This window comes from Bombyx mandarina, chromosome 19 (assembly GCF_030267445.1).
Source record: "Bombyx mandarina strain Sakado chromosome 19, ASM3026744v2".
Lineage (NCBI taxonomy): Eukaryota > Metazoa > Arthropoda > Insecta > Lepidoptera > Bombycidae > Bombyx > Bombyx mandarina.
This window is the reverse complement of record NC_143225.1, coordinates 7,235,482-7,249,398: the sequence shown is the minus strand read 5'-3', so window position 1 is coordinate 7,249,398 and position 13,917 is coordinate 7,235,482. Positions and strand designations below refer to the sequence as shown.

The window sequence follows — 13,917 nt, the reverse complement described above, 5'->3', positions numbered from 1 at the left end:
TGTATATATATAATCTGAATCTCGGAAACGGCTCCAACGGTTTTCATAAAATTTAGTATACAGGGGATTTCGGGGGCGATAAATCGATCTAGCTACGATTTATTTTCAGAAAATGTTGTTTTATTCGTGTTTTCAGTAATCAACTCTTCCCGACATCTATTGGCGAATAATAATATTATTTTTCTTAATTGAGGGCAACTAACCGCTTTAAAGACACAACAAGATGGCGTTATCAAAAATCGGTCATCATCTAGTTTAGTTAAAATAACAAAATACATTAAATAAAGAGTCTGGCCTATTCTAATAGTCATCGAGACTCAACGTTATTAATAAATACAATATACAGTTACTTAACAAATACGCACACACGAGATTGATAATATACTTTTCCATCAATTGACCGGATGGCATTACGGATGTCCGGACGACCGGACGATTGTCCCTTGAGACAAACACATCATGTCCCTGTCAATTATTGTGTCCAGTGTTTGATTGTTACGTAATTTAGACGTATTTGTTTGATCAATTGTTATTTACGCGACTTATTATTTACTCATCAATTTGTGTTTGAACAAAAGAATAAAAGCGATATGAATTTTTTTTTTTTAGGTTATGATCGAAAGTTATGACGTTATGAAGGTTATGACGTTAGTTGATTATGATCGAAATTCTATCTATATAAATAAGTAGCTTCTTAAAAATTTCCTCAATTGAAATTGTAAAAAAAAGTCTAATTCACTGTTGTGAATATCCTTGTTAAACCCTAAAATAAAACATGTTCTAGACATTTTTTTTATTGCTTATACGGGTGGACGAGCTCACAGACCATCTGGCGTTAAGTTGTTACTGGAGCCCATAGACATCTACGACGTAAATGCACCACCCACCTTGAGATATAAGTTCTAAGGTCTCAAGTATAGTTACATCGTTTGCCCCATCCTTCAAACCGAAAACGCTTCACGGCTGAAATAGGCGGGGTGGTGGTACCTACCCATGCGGCCTGACATGAGGTCCTACCACCAGTAAGTACGCAAATTATAATTTTGCGAGTTTGATTTTTATTACACGATGTTATTCCTTCACCGTGGAAGTCAATCGTGAACATTTGTTAAGTGCGTATTTCATTAGAAAAATTGGTACCCGCCTGTGGGATTCGAACACCGTTGCATCGCTCGATACGAATGCACCGGACGTCTTATCCTTTAGGCCACGACGACTGCAGATATACAAAGAAACATGTCATTGCTACGAACCGATGATAGGAAAGCGGTTGAATTAGCAGGAAAATCCACGCAAATAGTGAATGATTAAAATTTAAAAACATAACGGATATTTGACGATATTATCATTTAAAGTGCCAGTCACAGACTCGCGCTCTTTATTGCGTTAATTCATGCATGTAATTTATTTAAAGCCCGAATGTAGCATGAAATATAGAGCGTGTAAAGAAGTCGTTCCCGTGGACGGGACCGGAGTAAAGTGCATTAATTAGGTAAACAGAAATAATTAAATGTACATCTACTATGAATGTAATAATATTATAATAAACTTGAATGCTCATGTTGCGCCCACTCCATTAAAGATCGGAAGCTCTCTGCTCGAAGTTGTTGATGAGTATATTTACCTGGGACACACTGTCCAGCTAGGTAAGTCCAAATTCGAAAAATCAACCGTCAAATCCAGCTCGGATGGGCAGCGTTCGGAAAGCTACGTAAAATCTTCTCATCACAAATACCACAGTGTCTCAAGACGAAAGTCTTTGACCAGTGTGTGTTGCCAGTGATGACATATGGCACTGAGACGTGGTCGCTCACAATGGGCCTTATGAGAAGGCTCAAGGTCACCCAAAGAGCAATGGATGCTCGGAGTTTTCCTGCGAGATCAAAAGGAGATTCGCAGGAAAACAATGGTAACTGACATAGCCCAAAGGATTGCGACATTGAAGTGGTAGTGGGCAGGACACATTGCTCGCAGAACGGATGGCCGTCGGGGCCAGAAAGTTCTTGAGTGGCGACCGCGTACCGGAAGACGTAGCGTGGGTAGGCCTCCCACAAGATGGGCCGACGATCTATTGAGGTTCGCGGGGATTCGCTGGAGGCAGGCAGGACAGGACCGGTCTTTGTGGCGAGGCTTGGGGGAGGCCTATGTTCAACAGTGGACGTTCATGGGCTGATGAGACCTAAAAAAGACATCTACAAACAAGTTTAATCGCTTGTAGCTTTTGTATCTTTTACACAAGCGTATTACTGTTTCGTGGCGGAAATAGAGCCGGTTGTGGTAGCTACACGTGCTGGCTCACAAGTCGCCCTACCGCCAATAATTACGCAACTACAATATTTCGCTGATGTGATTTTAATTGGAACGAAGTTCCTTATCGCGCGTTGTGAAAGGGGGCTAGACGGAAAAAATTCTTACGAAAAGTTGTCACGACACTTTTTGCTATAAATTCTTACGAAAAGTTGTCACGACACTTTTTGCTATAGTAAGCTATTGTAAGCTGTGCGGCGTCGCGCGTTGTGAAAGGGGGCTAGACGGAAAAAATTCTTACGAAAAGTTGTCACGACACTTTTTAGATCCGTCATTCTGACCAATCAACGTGTAGGCGCTTATCGCGTGACATTGTTCGTATCCGATTGGTCCGCGTAATGAGTACAGTTTCTCGAGATAGCGTTTCAACAATAGTAATTTAGTTCATAGTATTGTTTTTTTTTTCTTCATAATGCCGTAATTTATTATTATAACTTAAAAAAAATATTACAATTCCTTCACTAATTAATCGAAAGGAACTTCGTTCCATCCGGGTGTCCCTTGACACCTCTGAAGTTTTTTATTATTTCTTTATTGTGGAAGTAATCATGAATATACGTTAAGTACGTATTTTATTAGGTAATTTAGTGCCTCCCTGCGGTATTCGAACTTCGGCATAGTGACATCGCCCGATATGAATGGATCGAGCGTAAATAAAATGACTGCCATCCCGCACTTTTCCGTTTGTGAGCTAAAATTCTAAAAATAAACCAATACGACATTTTCAATACTATTCTGTCCTGATTCGTCAACACAGCCTACCTGTTGCTGTCTTAAATCATAAGTATCTGTAGTTGGCAGTCGTGTTATGACTGTTAATGTCATAAAAGTAAGTCCCATTTAAATATTTAGTCCTGTATCAGCATTAACGTATAAATGTATGTATAGTAACGAAATATTTATGGATCAGTCGCGAGTTCGTCTGTCCGTATATACATCTGTCCGTATATAAATTATCGAAACCAATTGAAGAAAATTGTCAAAACCGAAACGAAAAAAAAAAGGTTAATTAATGCAACTTTTTTTTCACAGTTTACAGATCACACATTCACTTGTTTTTTTTGTGGAATAAATATAAAATATTAGTAGCTGTCATTCATCGAAAACGTGGAACTAGGTACTCGTAATGCAAAACAGATAATTGCACAATGTGTGTATAACGCCAAAATATTGATAAAATAGAAATTTCATAATGTGATCGTAATTCAGTGTTATCATATCAAAAAAATCAGGCGTCAATATGAAACGAACCGCGTTCCAAATTAATCTGAAAATAAAGCTTTGAAAAACGGAGCATTGAAGACAATATAGGACGGCCATCGGAAACATAACAAACAGAAGCCTTCCAGGAACTCTAGTCGATACCTTCGATTGGATGGAATCATTATATCATCAAGGTATCTTTAATTTTCCTCGTACTACATGAGAGTAGATAGATGTATTTTCAATAAGAGTCACTATACTCGCGACAGAAATACACAGGCGTTTGTACCTTCTCGTCTCGCTCAAAATAATACATATCTCTATACGAGTATAAACAACTAGTAAATGAACTTAGTTATGGTTAGTGTGAAAGAACGAAAACTGGGTAATTCGTGACTGGCCGCGTGTAGTGAAGTGCCCTGTAGTCCGGATGACGAAGCATATTACTGAAAGTATACTAAATTAAAGGAGTGATTTTGATATAGTATTTGTCCGGTACTTTGAAGATTCCTTGTATGATGAACTACAAATTTAGTACAAAATAAAATATTCAACAGTTAAGAGGAAATTGATGTCGTATTTCATTAATCAGTTTAAAAGTCATTACAAAATTTATATAACTAGTGGTCCCGCAGTAGTCGAAATTCGACTATAATTAATTGAAATTATAAGTTTCAACATTATTATGGTCCTATTGTTACAGATTTCGCCAAAACTACAACTATAGGCAAATACTCGTAATGTTAAAGATAAACAATACTAACCTATTAACAAAAGTTTGCAATACTTCAGTGAAATAAACAAAGAGTATAAATATGTGTGTGTGTCAAATACATGGTAGTGTGTGTAATATTTTCTTTATTGATTTAATGTATCATTTATGCATAATTTAAAAAAAAATATTAGCATTGTGCACTTCTTCTCTATATTCTCTATAAGTGTGGAAAATTTCATACTCCTCCGTCCGCGCAATTTTCGTAAAAAGGTAAGGTAAGGTTTCGTAAAAAGGTAAAGATACAAAGTTTTTGCTTCACGTATTAATATATAAATTTTAAATGACATTTTCGTTTATATCTACAAGTTTTTTTTTCCGTCCAGCTTATTCAATCATTGGTGACGATCTTGCATTGCATTGATCATATAGAGGTATATAAATATCACCTCCCAAATCTGTTCATTCTAGTGCCAATAATATCAATGAGAAATGACTGTAACAGTTATACAGACTTACGAGTACTGACTGTCAAAAACACATTTGCTATTTCATAACGGAGCTCTACAAAGCGTGTAATGGACGCACAATTTCATGGTAACTTTGAGTTTTCTATACAGTATAAGTTTTCTATTTTTACTATGAAACCGTTCCTTAAGTCAAAGCGGGTGTAAATAGCAATAAAAAGATAGCATTAATAATTTATCAAACAGGTATGTTCACTACCAATTTGTGTATTTCCACGCAGCAACTATGCATTCTGGTTTGAAGGTTTGATACACAATTCAATCGAAATTTCGACTGTCTCAAGGAGGGGGAGGGATTAATACGCATTGGCTCTAGCAGTAAGAGTAGACTAGTTAGTAGTTAGCTGTAAGCTGGATCAGTATTTCAGAAGAAAATATTCCACAAAGTTTAGACTTTGTAAGTCAGTAACGCGTGAATGCAGATAACAGACAACATTGTATATGTAAAGCGTTGTTAAGGATCTCTAAATCCCCCTCCAAACAAGTTTTTATTCTCGCCCACCACCGAGCTTCACTTCATCGAGCGATCGCGAACGCATATACATCTTTAACGATTACATTATCTACTACAATATTCAACCTCATTATTATTTGTTCTTCAGTTTTTATCTTTTAATAAACCTGTAAATACGAGCCAAATCGTTTCATTGAAGAGAACAATAAGACATCCAGCAAGGAACAAGCGTTTTACACTGCGTACCGTATAATGCGTTGGTCGGACCAGATTCGGACGTCCCTTGATTCCACCGTCTATGATGCTCTCCGAATAGCCGAAGGCAGGATGAACATCGGAAAGAAACTCAGTGGGCTGTGTCTATGGGTTAGTTCGTTCGTCGAGCCCTTCGTCGCAAGCGACGGGTTCGACGAGGACGGTGACCGGTGCTTGTGGTGCCTAAAAACACCGTTAATGGATCAGGAGGATCCGTAATGACGTGCTTTGGGCGACGTCGACGGTTTACCATTCGGTCTACTGGGTCGGGTATGTAATTTCCAGCGGCTACGATGAGAGGGTTCTCATGTCGTGCCGCCTTCTCAAAATGGCGCAGTGGATGTAAGTAGTCATGAAAGTAATATTATAATGACAAATTAAGGCGAGATGAGGTTAGGCCGTAAAATTAGTTTTAATGCAATAATTGATCATCTAATATATAGGCAGCGGCTTGGCTCTGCCTCTGGCGTTGCTGACGTCTATGAGCGGCGGTTACCACTTACCATCAGGTGGGCAAACAATCCCTTCGTAACTTGTATCCCAAAGTAACTCTTTGTGTCCCACCACAAATTCTTATTCTTGTTACACTGACTATTTTGAATTAATTAAAAAGCCATCATTATAAAAGAAGATGGTAATTTTTCATAATCCTGCTTTTTTTTTTGTATTTAATGTCTAAAGCAAAAAATATTTATTTTGAGGCAATGGTGCTTTGGAACTACAAAAAGAGAGAAATTTTCTGATTCTGAAAGAGTGATTTATGATGTCTCGTATAATTTTGCAATAAAACATGGAATGTGTAATTTTCAGACAAGGTTAAGCCGAAAAAAAAAATAGTGAAGAAACTTGACATTCTATGACTTATTCTAGTTATTCGTAAATATTGGTATCGCTTGACAGTAGAGAAAAATCTGAAATATATTTTTTATGGTTATTAGACGAATATGTTCGAAAAACCAAAACCAGCAAATTAAGACGAAAAACATACTATTATTTATTGTAGTCATAAAAAGAAGAAGTGTTAAAATTATTTAGAACTTCAAGAATTTGCATAAACTATCATTACCTACTAAAACCATTTTAATTAATTATTTTTGATTAGTTTATATGTAACTTTGTTTGAGTAATAATTGAAATATTTACATTAATTTTATTATAATTAATTAAAATGGAAACTTTAAAAAAATGTTCCAAAGTTTTGTGAATACTGAACACATTTCGCTACGACTTCTCCTTGTTGCGCTTATCTATTATATAGGTATTACGTAGGCATAGCACAGCATGTTCTATTATCATGACGAATAGGGATTTGGCATGAGTGTTATGACTGACTGCTTGCCAGACATCAAGCGTTTTTGTCCAACGTGCTATTGGCAGGGCTTTTTTCTGTTTCTTCATTTAATATACTTCTTTTACTTTATCCAATTTTAGTTCTATAATTTGCATTTCATTGTTGTGCTACTCTTCTTCTTAATCGCATACGTCATACGTCATTGCTGAAAGTCGTGTCCTTGAAAGGCCTTCGTGGCTCTTTGTACCATCATCTTCCATTTCGTTCCGTTTTCGGTTTCGCTACTATTATAGCTAAATATCCGATTTATATTCGAAACGCTCGTGGTACGGTAGTTTAACAGGTCTGATGTATTAATGTAGTAATGCCATATTATTACTACTACAATTTTATTTATTTATTGCCATAGACGAGTAAAATAGCCAACGGCTTATCGCGTCTTAAGTCTTCACCGAAGTCTAGAGACATCAGAACGTGAATGTCGCCAAATTTACTTTGAGTCATAAAGCGAACGTCTCAATATTATATCGTGTAGCGTCTTTCTCGCCCTTCAAACTTCTTACGCGGTAAATGTGTTTAAAATACGCCCTACCACTAAGCCGCATAAAGAAAGCTTCCGAAGTTAATGGTGGAAGTTTTTCTCTATCAAGCCGAGCATTGACAGAAATATTCAAATAATGATGTTTGATTAATTAGAATGAATGAGTTAATCTTTTGGGAAACGTCTATCAATTTATCATCACTAATTTATTAAAAGACGACACAGAGTCTTGTGTACATGGCTCACATACATCCACGTGGCGTCGTTACTTCGGGGTCAACGGTCAACTCAAAACAAACGACAAGGGCTACACCGGGGTTACGACCCGGAATGTACACAAAGCTTGTATTCTGTTGACCTTTGAGATCATTTTCCGATGTCTACATTTTGTAAGCTGATATATCTTTCGGAAACATATTTTAATAGGTCATTGGATTTCTACACTAGTAACTTCTTGTTAGAAAATAGACAAAACAATCTGGAATTAGCTTAGCCGATAGTACTTAATGGCGTCGTCTACTTTGAAATATGAAATTGAAGTTACGACTACATCGAAGTAGCAATTACAATCATTGGCTCGCGGCAGTAATTTAATATCACTGTCATGCCTACTTATGCCGCGAAGTAATTATGCGTTACACATTTTTATCATTGCGTAGATGTACAATATGAAGTCATCATGGCCTCTAGCAGGGGCTCCTAAAGTTATTTTGTCTACCGCCCACTTTGAGAATAAGTTATTTTTTAGCGCCCCTATTTTTTCACCTACTTAAAAACCACTATAGCGCGAGCTCAGTCGTTGTCTAAGAGTCCTCCTAGATGAAATTACAAATCACCTCCCAAGCCTCTATACAACGCTCCCAAATTTTTTTCTGGGTCTCTTACCGCCCTCCATTAGGCCTGCAGCGTCCACAAGGAGACGTTATCGTCCACTTAGGGAAAGGCTGGCCTAAAGGATAAGTCGCCCGGTTCAATTTTGAATTCAAATTGAAATTCATGTCGCGAAGTGGGTCGTCGCATTTATGTTGTAGATGTCTATGGGCCCCGGTAGCCACTTAACATCAGGTGGGCCGTGAGCTCGTTCACCCATCTGAGCAATAAAAAAAGTATGAACGAGTCCATAGACATCACAACAGGATTGCCGCTCACCTCATATTTCAAGGTGGGGTACCTTGAAATATGAGGTCAAAGCCTAATTGTATACATGTGTATTGTAATATATTATGGCATTTCCACGCTTCACTTATCACTCATGAAACTCATGGCTGTTTTGGGTGGAAATAGGCACGTTGGTGAGTATTTTGGTGATCGCAATAGGTTAGTAAAGTTATCAGATGGTACTTTTTCCCATTGTCCGATAAATCCGTTATTCGTGTTTTCTGACATCAATAGGAAAAAGATAGGTTTGTGATATTCTAGGTCATCCAGATTGTGAGAGACGATAGCAATTCTTCCCAAGTAATTCCGACGACTTCAACTGTCGTTTATTGAACGGAGGATGACATTAAGATCGGATGAACCGCGAATTCGTTTATCTATTTACGCCAATAAAGATCTAAATAAGATTTATAGGTCTAAATTTTTTTTTGCTATATATGCAATTCGATATTTTGTATCAACTGTAAAATAAGAAATATTTACTATCATTAATACACCTAGCACGGCATTATCGGCATAGAAATAAAAATATTAAAAAAACGCAGTGTTCAAAACAACTTTCCAATCCTTTACAGTTTTCATAGTCATGGACAAACGACAGAGGAAAAGGTTACGGAAATATGTATTACTCTACTCTAATAATAATAGCATGTACTGTTAAAAATACTTTTTAATTCATTTTTTATTTAATTTTTGAAGTGAAAACTTCTTTAGAATCGTTCTGATTTCAAACCGGATGCAACGGAAAAAACGACAGGTAAGGGACACAAATACAAAAATGTGTAGGATGAAGCCAGCAAAGAATGAGACAGAAATATACATACTATTTAATACAGCGCCGTCTGTGAGATTTTTTAATACTAACGTGTGTATGAAAGCTCTTGTAGTGAATTTTAATTTAGGATTATACGTGAAATTAAATTATCAATTCACAGAGGGCGCTACCTTACAATTATTTACTAATGACAAAATTTTACATATACTTAAGACGTTTAGGATAATTGTATTTTAATTTTGGAAGGTTTCACTTCTACCACGTGTGAATTGCACACATGTATTTTTCTTTTAATTAACTTTTTTTTTGTATACTTTGAATTGTAACCGTGTTCTAAATTCTAAGTCTAACTCATCCGAAGCTACGTTAAATTCAAATAAAAAATTCTACAAGAAAGCTAGTTTGCATGTACAAACAAAATAACGGTGAAACAGAAAGTTTTAAATAGTTTCAAAGAAACGTAACATACATACTTATATTTTAAAGCACTTGAATATATTTTGCTAATATGAAATGGGTTTTAAATCTATACAAATAAATAAAATTGGAGTATCTGTTTGTAATAATAAAATTACCACTTTTTATTAAATGCGTAAGTATTGGTGATTACTTTTATACACAGTATACTTAAACCAAAATAACATTTTTTTAATTTTGTCTGCCTGTCTGTTTGGTTCTCTGTCTGTTTATTTCGCCTAATCTCTGGAACGGCTCTACCGATTTTGACGGGACTTGCACTAGGTAGCTGATGATATAAGGAGTAACATAGGCTACTTTTCTTAGATCAGCTTCGCCCCGCGGCGTCACCCGCGGTACGAAAATAACCGCGGCTTACATCGCGGAACTCAGCTAGTAATAAATATATGTTGGAGTTAAAAATCAAGTTTACTTATAGTGAGACTATCTATAATGTAATATAATCTATCTATTATTTTATATCGTGAAACTGGGTACGCAAGAGTAGAAAATTTAGATATTAAATTATCGCACCTACACTTCTCCTTGGGAATGCCTAAAGAATATTAGAAGCAAAGGGTTCATGAAACTGAAAGCAACTAACACCCTTTGCTTAAAATTAAGTAGAATATCCGGTATCTCTGGCATCTCATAGTGAAGGATTCTGTAGACGGACATATTTTAATTTGAAGTATACAACAAAGGGGAATGCCCCTTTTAAATATTTTCTCTCGCTTAACTCTGAATGCTTCAGATAAGTCAAATTCTATTCAAAGTGATATCTTGTATTTACCCATTTTCGTTGAAAATTCCTCTATAGTGGAAATGTTAGAGATGAGGCCGTTTTTTACGACTCTAGAAACCCGCAAGTGACTAATTATAGACTTCACTAAAAAAAAGCTCATCTACGAATCTGCACGTCACTTTAAAACCTGTTTACTTTTATTTATCGATGCATTTATTTCATTTCACTGACATTAAACGCCACTTTTAAGGAAACTAGAGGTCCCGCAGTAGTCGAAATTCGACTATAATTAATTGGAATTGTAAGTTTGTACACTATTATGATTGTATTTTATACTTCTATAATCAGAAATTTCGCCAAGACTACACTATAAAAAATATTAACAAAGACAAACAATATTTAATCTATTCTCAATTTGACAACAGACGTCAAGAACAAAAGTTTGACAATAAATAGTATGCATGCGTGTGTGCGTCAAATATATGGTATGTAGTGTGTGTAATGTTTTCTTTATTGATTTAATGTATCTTTTATGCATTATTTTAAATAAATATTAGCATTCTGCACTTCTTCTCTATATTCTCTATAAGTGTGGGAAATTTTATACTCCTCTGTCCGCGCAATTTTCGTAAAAAGGGGTACAAAGTTTTTGCTTCACGTATTAATATATATAAGGAAATATTGTTTTTAATTATATTCTTTATCAAAAAATATTCGGAATATACCAACTTCTGAGACAAGTAGCTGTGACCACACTAATCTAAATGATAAAGCAAATTTTCGTATTTCTGTGGCCGTAGTGGACAACCAGAGAAAGATTTTATATGATCTATACTCTATACTAATATTATAAAGAGGAAAGATTTGTTTGTTTGTTTGTTTCGAATAGGCTCCGAAACTACTGGACCGATTTGAAAAATTATTTTTCCATTAGAAGCCGACATTGTCCCTGATGAACATAGGTTACTTTTTTTAATTTTTTTTTTTTGGCTTTCATGTGTGTTTTAATGTTTCCGAAGCGAAGCGAGGGCGGGTCGCTAGTAGCTAATAAAAATCGTTTACGTTTCGCGGTGACTTTTAATAATTACACGTAAGGAATAATTGAAATCACTTGAAGTCGTCGTGGCCTAAAGGATAAGACGTCCGATGCATTCGTATCTAGCGATGCACCGATGTTCGAATCCCGCAGACGGGTACCGATTTTTCTAATGAAATACGTACCTAACAAATGTTCACGATTGACTTCCACGGTGAAGGAATAGCATCGTGTAATAAAAAACAAGCCCGCAAAATTATAATTTGCGTAATTACTGGTGGTAGGACCTCTAGTGAGTCCGCACGTGTAGTTACCACCACCCTACCTATTTCTGCCGTGAAGCAGTAATGCGTTTCGGTTTGAAGGGTAGGGCAGCCGTTGTAACTATACTTGAGACCTTAGAACTTATATCTCAAGGTGTGTGGCGTATTTACGTTGTAGATGTCTATGGGCTCCAGTAACCACTTAACACCAGGTGGGCTGTGAGCTCGTCCACACATATAAGCAATAAAAAAAAAAATAAAAAAAAAATCAGGTGGGCTGTGAGCTCGTCCACCCATCTAAGCAATAAAAAAAAAAATTGTGCGCCACCTGTCGTACTGTAATGGAAGTATGATAGAAAGCTTTCCTGCTTTCATCACAATCGCATGAATCGCTTAAGAGGACACAAAGGACAAACATTAATTTTCAATCAGTGAATAATGGCAGTTGATCCCCCAAATCTATCTTTAATATACTCAAATTATAATCTTATCGCATTATTCGTCTTTAGTAGTTAGTCCTACTTACCATTCTCTACTCGTAAGAATTAGAATTAATTCTAATGCCTATATTTTTATGCATTAAGCATTAAAAGGAACTATTTTCAATTTCGTCATCTCCTTTCTTCGCGACACCACCCGCCACTTGAACAAAATTTATCTGTAATACTACCACTATGTAGGTTTTGGAATGTATCGGTCTAACATATATTTTCTTAAAACGCGCTTACGTGGGTAGTTACGGCCTTCTTAAAACGAGGAGCGAAGAGAATCCGAGAGGTAAGCTAAGGTAGGCAGCGGCTTGGATCTGCCCCTGGCATTGCTGAAGTCCATGGGCGACTGTAACCACTGACCATCAGGTGGGCCGTATGCTCGTCTGCCTCCAAGGGCCATTTTTTATTTATTGCTTAGATGTACGCTGGGTTTACCTACAAGGGCAATAAAAAAAAAGTAAGTAAGCGGTAAGATCATATCAGCTCTATACTTTAAATTCCAAAACAAACTAAAAAAATCCCTTTATATTGGTATTCTTCAATAACCACCTAAAAACAGGTGAGTCATAAGCTTTATAATTAAGACTAATAAATAGTTAAAGTTTCTGTTTAAGTACTATATATTTATATAGCATATTCAATTTGAAATTTTGCATAAAAATTTCTATTTTTTGTTGCTGAAAGGAAGAGATTACTATCTATTTGGAACACTAACGCTCTTAGCATCAAATGGGTCATGAGCATACATTGCTATCAAAAATTCATATTTAATGATCTATTGTTAGAACATTTACTGAATTTAAATGTTTAAATTATTTAATTATGGTCAGCGTAATCATTTAGATGTGTTTGCGACAAAAATGATATCCAAACGCGGCAAAGTATTTCGCACGTCGACATTCCATGTTATCGAATTAAAGACACATCCATCTTAATGTTGAGGTCATTTGATAACGGAATCGATTTATTGAACTGATAAACAATTCTTATGAACTTTATAAAGAAGAAAGTTTACCTTCAGACAAGTTCAATGTACTTGCGGATATTTTTGAATTCGATGCAACTCACAGAACGTTCTCATAACTATCTATATTCACTTTAAACAGTTTTCGAGCATTAGATCCGAGATCGTATTTCTCGGGACTCGATATACTGTCGTAACGCACAACCACGTTCTAGGACCGATCGGATTGCACTGACTCTCTCACCCGCCAAGTGCCGCCTGTCTGTGGGGAAAATTGCGAAGAATGTGTCTTTTAATTTTCAACGTTCCTCGGGGATTCAACATAATATCATCGGTGTAAATTAGATTATAAATTTTTCAATAAGTTGAAACTAAGCGAAAACAAAAATAAGTGTGTTGATAAATGAAAATTTGTAAATGAAAACAATCGACAAGGATAAAAGATTTGTTATATCGAAATTTCGGGCTACCACGAAAAATTATGTATTCATAAGATCATTACAATATGCATATTGAACATCATGGGGCACCCTAAAAAAGTTGTTTGTCGGATTTTTGCTTCGATTCAATTTACGATAAGACCTCATCATTTATTAGAAAAATCTTTTTCATTTTGGACCGTAACCCAATTTACATAGGAGTGAAATTTTTCGATGAATCTGCGGACTTAAGACTTCTCGCATGGGAGGAAATTAGTTTACTTTGTGGTTCTGTGAACGTTTGTGAGGTATAATGTAAT

General features: G+C 36.0%; 1 protein-coding gene across 4 annotated transcripts in view; it reads right to left on the bottom strand.

Moving 5' to 3' along the window:
* Dh44-R2 (Diuretic hormone 44 receptor 2) overlaps positions 1 to 13,413 on the bottom strand; it is a 185,091-nt gene extending 171,678 nt beyond the window's left edge. For 2 of the 4 annotated variants that reach the window (XM_089735136.1, XM_089735135.1), the window contains exon 1: positions 13,230 to 13,411. The gene's annotated coding sequence lies outside the window, so the exon portion shown is untranslated. Of the gene's footprint in view, positions 1 to 13,229 lie in introns of all 4 variants that reach the window. The other 2 variants (XM_089735132.1, XM_089735134.1) reach the window with 2 other exon arrangements.
* Between the last annotated feature and the right edge of the window lie 504 nt (positions 13,414 to 13,917).